Source organism: Lactuca serriola, chromosome 1 (assembly GCF_051521515.1).
Source record: "Lactuca serriola cultivar US96UC23 chromosome 1, Lser_US96UC23_V15, whole genome shotgun sequence".
NCBI lineage: Eukaryota > Viridiplantae > Streptophyta > Magnoliopsida > Asterales > Asteraceae > Lactuca > Lactuca serriola.
This window is the reverse complement of record NC_136408.1, coordinates 13584723-13592769: the sequence shown is the minus strand read 5'-3', so window position 1 is coordinate 13592769 and position 8047 is coordinate 13584723.

Genomic DNA, 8047 nt, shown 5'->3' with positions numbered 1-8047 from the left:
ATCTGATCCACAGCTTTTGCATCTTCTTCTATAGTCGATGGATCCAAAAGGGATGATATACTCTCGTCTCGCAATCGATGATGGACTCTGGAGTTCAATGAGTCTGAAGAAGGGGATGCAGAGGAGCAGTGGCGCTGCTATGGGGTCCATGAACGCGAGTGAGAAGCGAGGAGCGAACAGGGAGGGAATCCGGTGGTGTTTGTGATGGTCTGTGTTTGGCGATGTCTTTTGATGAGGAAGAGGCAGAGGAGGGAATCACTCCTGGCGATTGCAGGTACGTGGACGGAGGTATGCTCTGACGTCCTCGTGTTCGTCTTCCTATGGTCCGGTATCAAATCTTTATGTAAGACATTATGCATCGTGTCCCATACGCTTCGGGTATAGGATCGATTGCAAATGCTATAATATTTGACCATTCTAAAATTTTCCAAATGTCTAGCGCATTTAGAAGGAAAAAGGACAAGAATCGGCTTTGACTAAGATAATGAAACAACTATCAAAGGACGATCCAAAGCTCGCTGAGGATTGGTTGCTTGTGAGTAGTTGGAAGTATGATATTGGATGGACCATATCGATATTATTATGAATAGATAAGATTCTATTAAGAATGAGTTGTCATATGAAAAAAAATATGGAAATGTTTCCATATTGGGAGTTGGATATTGAGAATCTAGATTAGAAACTTTTATGCAAAAGGATGTTCAAAGGAATGTACTTTGAGTGAAAGACATCACATCTATGGAATTGTCTTGTAACAATTTCCGATAGAGAGCTTTGTAATTTCATTGGCAATAGTCATTGTGACTTTTGTGCTATGACATTACGAAAGGATCATTGCATAAAAATGTTAGAATCTAGCATATTCTATAAGTGGCAAGAATTGATAATTCTTTCACTTGTGAAAAGGATTAGGATTTGTGAAATGGGTATGATTGGAAATGTGTTCATTTGATCTATTTCACAAAGTAAGAACCATAGGTAAAAATTGTGTGCATGCTAAGAGCATGAGACAAGTGTTGTAATAATTCAAGTAAGAAGTTGATTACCTGAAACAACAAATAATGAGTAATCAATATGGTGATAAATAAAAGGTGTTTTATTTATGCTCAAGGGTTTGGGACCATATAGGATTAGTATTATTCTTGTGTTTCACTTTGCATGTTTTGACTTCCTGAATAATTTAATTGGTTTAGAACAGTCAAATTATTCGAACGGGCCACAGTCGTTCATATGTTGGAAGTAGGTATGAATGAAGACTGTCATGAATTGGTGTGTGGATTGTCTAAGGTGTATTAGACATAAGCAAATGTTTGCTGCAACGTTCATGAGTGCTTATGAATATGATTTGAGCATTGGATTAAACCCACGCTCACTTGGATCACTTCTTGGATTTAATCACAAGTGATTGGTGAGACGATAACATTTTATATTTTTGAAACCGAGATGTGTGAGTTGTATCTTGCGAGTCGGTTGCACATTGATAATATGTAAACGCACCAGTAACTTGGTGTCATAAAACATATTATTGTGTGTGATTCGGTGAGTAAGTGCAAGCGAGCATTGAATCAAAGTTTATCCGTTCCTTTTATCCAAAGTAGGATAAAAGCGATATCTGTGGGCCCCTCAATGATTTAGTGATGGCACCTAAGCGCTTGGCCAAGCCGGGACTAAATTGATGTGTTCAATTGTAGTCTGTTGTCAGTCGTCATAAATCGGAAATCGGGAAACAGTATAGAGAGAATGATTATATTTCATGTCTCATATCTATACGATATCTAGAATGGAGGAATATATGATCCCTTATCTAAAGGACACGCGTATTTGATAAGATCAGAGTTGACAGCGACTTTAGAAAGCTACGATTGCATATCAGGATCTGAAGTCATACACATAATAGTTGTTAGACTTATCCAAGTGGGAGACTGTTGGATTAGTGTCTAAGCCCATAACTATTTTGGTATGTACTTGACCCGATGGTGCATGGTCCTTTTGGGTTGCCTTCACCAAAGCAACTTGATAGGATGAATTATGGAGAGAAAGGATTAGTTATGATTTATTAATATATTATGAGAATAATATATTAAAGGAGAAATCATATTGTTTAATTAATATTAGTCAAGAATTAATAAGAATTAAGTTTGTGGCTAAAAGAGATTAATTAAACTTAAGGGACTGGAATAGTAATTATAAGATAATTGCAATTGGGCTATGGATTACCTTATAATATAAGGTTGGACGAATTCTATGGGGAAACCCATTAGAAATCGTCCAAGGATTATTAAAGAAGGGTCCATGGGCTGCTTAGGGCTTAAGCAGTCAGTTTAGGGTTTCCTAGTTCAAAACCCTAATAGCCTACATGTATATATAAGACCCTTAAGCCCCAAAAACGTGGTGAACAAGATCCTTAGGGTTTCCACACGTTTTGGGCAGCCTCCTTCTCTTCTCTTCTTCATCCTCTTGCTCTTGGTGTTTGTGAGCCATTAGAGGAATGACATTTGTGACTCTAAGCTTTGTAAAAAAATTACAAGGAGGATTTGAGATTGTTATTGCTACATAACAATCAAGGTAATATCTTAAACCCATTCTTATGTTAATATTGATTATCATATGCTAGATCTAGGGTTTAAAGTCTTGGATGAATTGCATGTACAATAGAGAAACCTAGATCCAAGCATTAGGGTTTGTATGAGCACATATGATGTTCTTATGGCAATAACCCATCATTAGAATGCATTAAATTTTTTAATTTTTGATACTTGATTATGTTTTCTTTGTGGATTCAGGTTTAGAAGAGGCTAACATTGATGTGGAGAAGGAAGAAAACATAGAGAACGAGAGTGTATTATACCAGAATGTTTTAAGCTCAAGGTTCTAAATGGCGTGAGGCGTAGCGTGGCGACAAGGTCAAGCCTCAAGCTTAACGAGCCATGGTGAGCCATGACATTTTTCAAGGCGTGATGTAAGACGGCGATTTTGTATTAATTTAAAATTATATTACCACATAAATATAAATTTATATTAAATATAACTACTTTTTAGAAGTGTTAGATCAATAACTAGTAACAAAAATTTAACAAAAACCACAATACTTGTATATCTTATTAGAAAAGACATAACAAAGAACAAAAAACCGTGTCTCAAACAAAAAAACAGGCGCCATAACGCGTCATGGCGCGCCATATCACACCTTGCCACGCGCCACGCCTAACAGCAACGTTATGAGGCTTTTCGTAACGGCGGAGCCACGCCTCACACCATGGCGCGCCTTTTTAGAACACTGGTTATGCTACAATGTATAAAGTGTTACTTAAAAATAATATTCTTTCAAAATAGATTAGTGTTTTTGTTAGATTTTGATGTTTTTTTTTTCTTTCAAAATGTAGTTATTATTCAATGAATCACAATCATATAATGTAATTATTTGGTATATTATTAGTTCAAGACTTGATTTTGTGTATTCTTTCAGAATATATTTACTAGTTTATGGTTGACATTCTGTCATTTTGACAGAATAAAATCGAAAAATATATTTACTAGTTTATGGTTAGCATTCTATCATTCTAACAGAATAAAACCGGATTTTTAAATTTGAATTGATTTAAAATATTCAGATTTTTAAAGAAATTAGTTATCCCTAAAAATTCGAAAATTTTCTTTTTTAATATAGGTTAATTGACTAAAATGCCCTTATGCTGAAATTTGTGTGATTATATGGTACATGTTATCCTATTCTAATATCATAGACCTTTGATTATATTCCATCCGATGGTCCAGATCTGTGCATTCTGGCATACAATAGTTAGTAAAAACAAAATAACCTAAGCTTATATATATATATATATATATACACACACACACACACACACACACACACATTCAGGTTCATTTGAGATCATGTTAATTTTGTGAGACCATGAGACCAAATATAAAAATAATTTTAAAATGCAAAATAAAATGAAAAATCCAATTTTTTTTTAATTATTATTTTTGGAACTTTAATTACCTAAAACTAAATTACCGTTTTTGTTAAAATACGTGAAATATTCTAATATAATATTACATTGTAAATATTTTAATGTGATTTTTAGAATATTAGAATATTCTACAAGATTTTTCAGATATGTAGAATATTATAATATTCTACTAGAATATGTAAAAAATGTATTTTTTTTTGGTATCTTATTATTTTTTTTGGAAAATATAAATTCCGAAAATAATATTTGAATTTTTTTTCAAAAATTTTCAATTATTTTGCATTTTAAAAATGTTTTTTTTATCTACTAAATGAGTGGCTAGGATTGCGTCTCACGGTCTTACAAAATTAGGCCGTCTCACATGAACCTAACCCTATATATATATATATATATACATATATATATATATATATATATATATATATATATATATATATAAAATAAAACCCTAATTGAGATTTGATGAACAAGATGCGGAAAATAAGAACAAACACAAATATGAAGATTAGGTCGAATGATCACTCGATTTATTGAGAACAGGAGGAATAAATTACACTTTCAGCATAGACTAAAGAATCTAACACTACATAAGAAACCTCACGTGGCGGCTATATTTTGCCTCACTCTTAACCCTAATAATGAATAATACATGACTATTTATAGGGAAAAGAAAAGTCTTGAGCTTTTAACCTACACTTCATCAAGGGGCCCATTGCCATCATCCATGGAGTACTTTGAAACCCTACAATCTCCCCCTCAAAGTATGGAATGAATGACAATGCTTTAACTTCCAAAACAAGCATGTAGCGAATAAAAAGATCTTGCAACGAGGAATAGATGAAACAATCCACGAATCTTGATTCTTCAATAGTCTTCAAACACAGGCTCTAGGATATATAAATCAAGCACTGAATTAATGTCTTTAAACTTCTTTTCGAATGTAATCCCAAAAAAAATCTTCATGAAAACCAAGGCCGCCATAAAAACCCATTTCAGAACAAAGAAACCGAATCACTTCTTGTCTTTGAAGAGCTCCCCCTCCAAGTCACAATGATCTTCAAATACGCTAATGGTATAAGCCATCAAAAAATATCATGTAACAACCCAAACTTTAATATTCGTAATGCCACTTGATCGAGAAAATACTAGAAGTCGGAGATATAACAAGTCCTTAGCAGAGCTCGATGATGAACTTCCGCTGTAAAGGATACTTCTCTGTAAAAGCTTTAGCAGAGCTCGATGAAGAACTTCCACTGTAAAAGCTACCTTCATAATTCTACCACAAGCTTTATCAAAAGTCTTCAACTTTGAAAAATCACAAATCCAATTTCGAATGACCATACCAAATTCTCCCCTGATTTATAATCGAAAACGTGATTAGAAAGCCTTCTTATGGTCATGAGAATGATCTTGAATGGATAAAAATTACTATGCTACCCCGCGACAAGATGATATATATAATGAAGTATAAAATCCGAAAAAGTCGTGAAAAATTTTCGTTATCACGAAAAACGACTTTCCGAACCGCCAAGACTTGATGGAATCTTTATTTTTCTGTTCACGAAAAAATATGTGCATTAAAGAATTCAAAACTGTTCACCAACCCTCAAATTTGTAAACTTTTCGAAAAATAGGCTGAAATTGTCACTTTTTAGAAATTCAGGAGAAAAATTAATAATTCTGCGCCATATTCCCCTTTATTTGTAATAAAATCTGGAAATGGTCCAAAAATACCAAACTGTGATAACAACAGGGACCAAAAGTGTCAAACTGCTGAAGAGGCAGGGGTCAAAAATGAAACTTTGTAGTCTTCTTCCCCAATTGATATGATTAAATGAACAACAACGACAACAACGTGAAACATGAATTCCGATTACGAAATTAAACAAGTTCCGAATACAAATTGGTTCCGATCAACCTTTCGGTTATGAGCAACATGTTCAATTCCGATTCCGAGCAGTCTACATAGCAATTCTGAAAATGGTGCTTGTTCCGAATTATTCCGGCCAACATCATAATTCCAAAATCTAATTTTGACCACAAGACAGATGCGAGACCAATATAACACTTGCGAGACCATTGCAATCAACATGTGAGTGAACATCAACTACGAACGCGGTGTCGCGATTGCTAGTCAAAGACAAAATGCGAAACACAATCTGCAAATACATTAGTCTTCATTCCGATATCAGGTTCATTGTAGTTCTCTAATCTCAATTCCGAAATCACTCTCCCATTGCATTTACTTCCGAAATCTCTTTTAATTTTCAGATTTGGAAGCAATCGGATTGCGTGACCATCTGAACACAATACTCGACAAACATCAAAATCCTTATTTTTAAATCGATTTCAGATCAAAGGCCTCTTTCAATTAAATTCATCACTATCTTCATCTGTTCTTGATTTCTAACATATGCTGGTACATACAAAAACCCTAAATCATCGATTTCGTGGATTAAAACTTCACCGATTCAGCATAAAACCTTCATCGGAAACCAAAAACCAAAGAATATTGAATTTGACTTTTCTGGTTTGACCATCCAAATTGAAATTCAACTCTATTCATCTGTTCATCATCGGTTCTTTAAACTCAAACAATCAATTTATCAATGAGAATCCCCAATTAACATCGAATAACAATTCTGGACCCAAAATCACAATTGAACATAATGATAACAAGAGATGATTCACTTTCAAAAAAATCATTATCAATCTTCAATCAAAAACGATGTTAAGAACAAAACTCGAGAAAAAGAACAAAAAGAGAATCAAACATAAATCGAGAGTAATGAAATCCAACAGCACTTAAGAACGCATAATCGACATGAAATTGAACGCTTAATTTGAACGAAAGACTTTGACTTACGATGAACAGGAAACGAACACAATGGGCTCAATGAATGGAGCGAATGAACAGTAATCAATAAAAGATGGGCTCAAGAACAGTATGTCATCGGCAGAATCAATAGTGATAAAAAAATAAGACTCGATGATTTGGCTTAGAGTTCAAAAACAAATCACATCTAAAAACAAATAGTAAATAAAAAGAGAATAGGATCGAAATCACCATGATGAACAGTAACAAAATATATAAGTCTCCATGAAAAGTTGCTTGAACTGAATTTTGATTCCAATGCGCCAAAACACTAATAATCTTCAATAACTTGTTCAGAAAATCATCAAATCAAGAACCGATACTTCAAAAATCAATAGATCTTCAAAGACCCGCTCTGATACCACTTGTTAGGAATAAAACCCTAATTGAGATTTGATGAACAAGATGCGGAAAATAAGAACAAACACAAATATGAAGATTAGGTCGAATGATCACTCGATTTATTGAAAATAGGAGGAATAAATTACACTTTCAGCATAGACTAAAGAATCTAACACTACATAAGAAACCTCACGTGGCGGCTACATTTTGCCTCACTCTTAACCCTAATAATGAATAATACATGACTATTTATAGGGAAAAGAAAAGTCTTGGGCTTTTAAACTACACTTCATCAAGGGGCCCATTGCCATCATCCATGGAGTACTTTGAAACCCTACATATATATATATATATATATATATATATATATATATATATATATATATATATATATATATATATATATATATATATATATATAATGGATCGTTCAATTAAAAACACTAAATAAAATGAAGATATTAACTGTGACAACCCGAAATTTCCATTTTGAACAAACCACAGCAAGCCAATAGAAGTAGAGCAGTTACAGTGAAAACTCAAATTTCGAGTATAAGTTTGGCAGTTTTCAGGATTGTACATATAAGGAGATATTAGGAGAGTGGATACACTAGGGTTTGTGCAACACTGAAATTCCAATACTCTAGGACATTAGAATTCATTCCGAGAATAGAAATATTTCTGCCAAAAATCTCAGGACTATAAATAGAATTCTGAACCAAATTGGTTCATTAGTTGAATTCCAATTAGAGAAAAGCCAAATTCTCTCTCACGGATCTTCGGGTTTTTATCCCAAATCATGAGTATACTTCTCTAGTTGTTTTATAATACTGGTTATAAGCTTAATATCATAGAT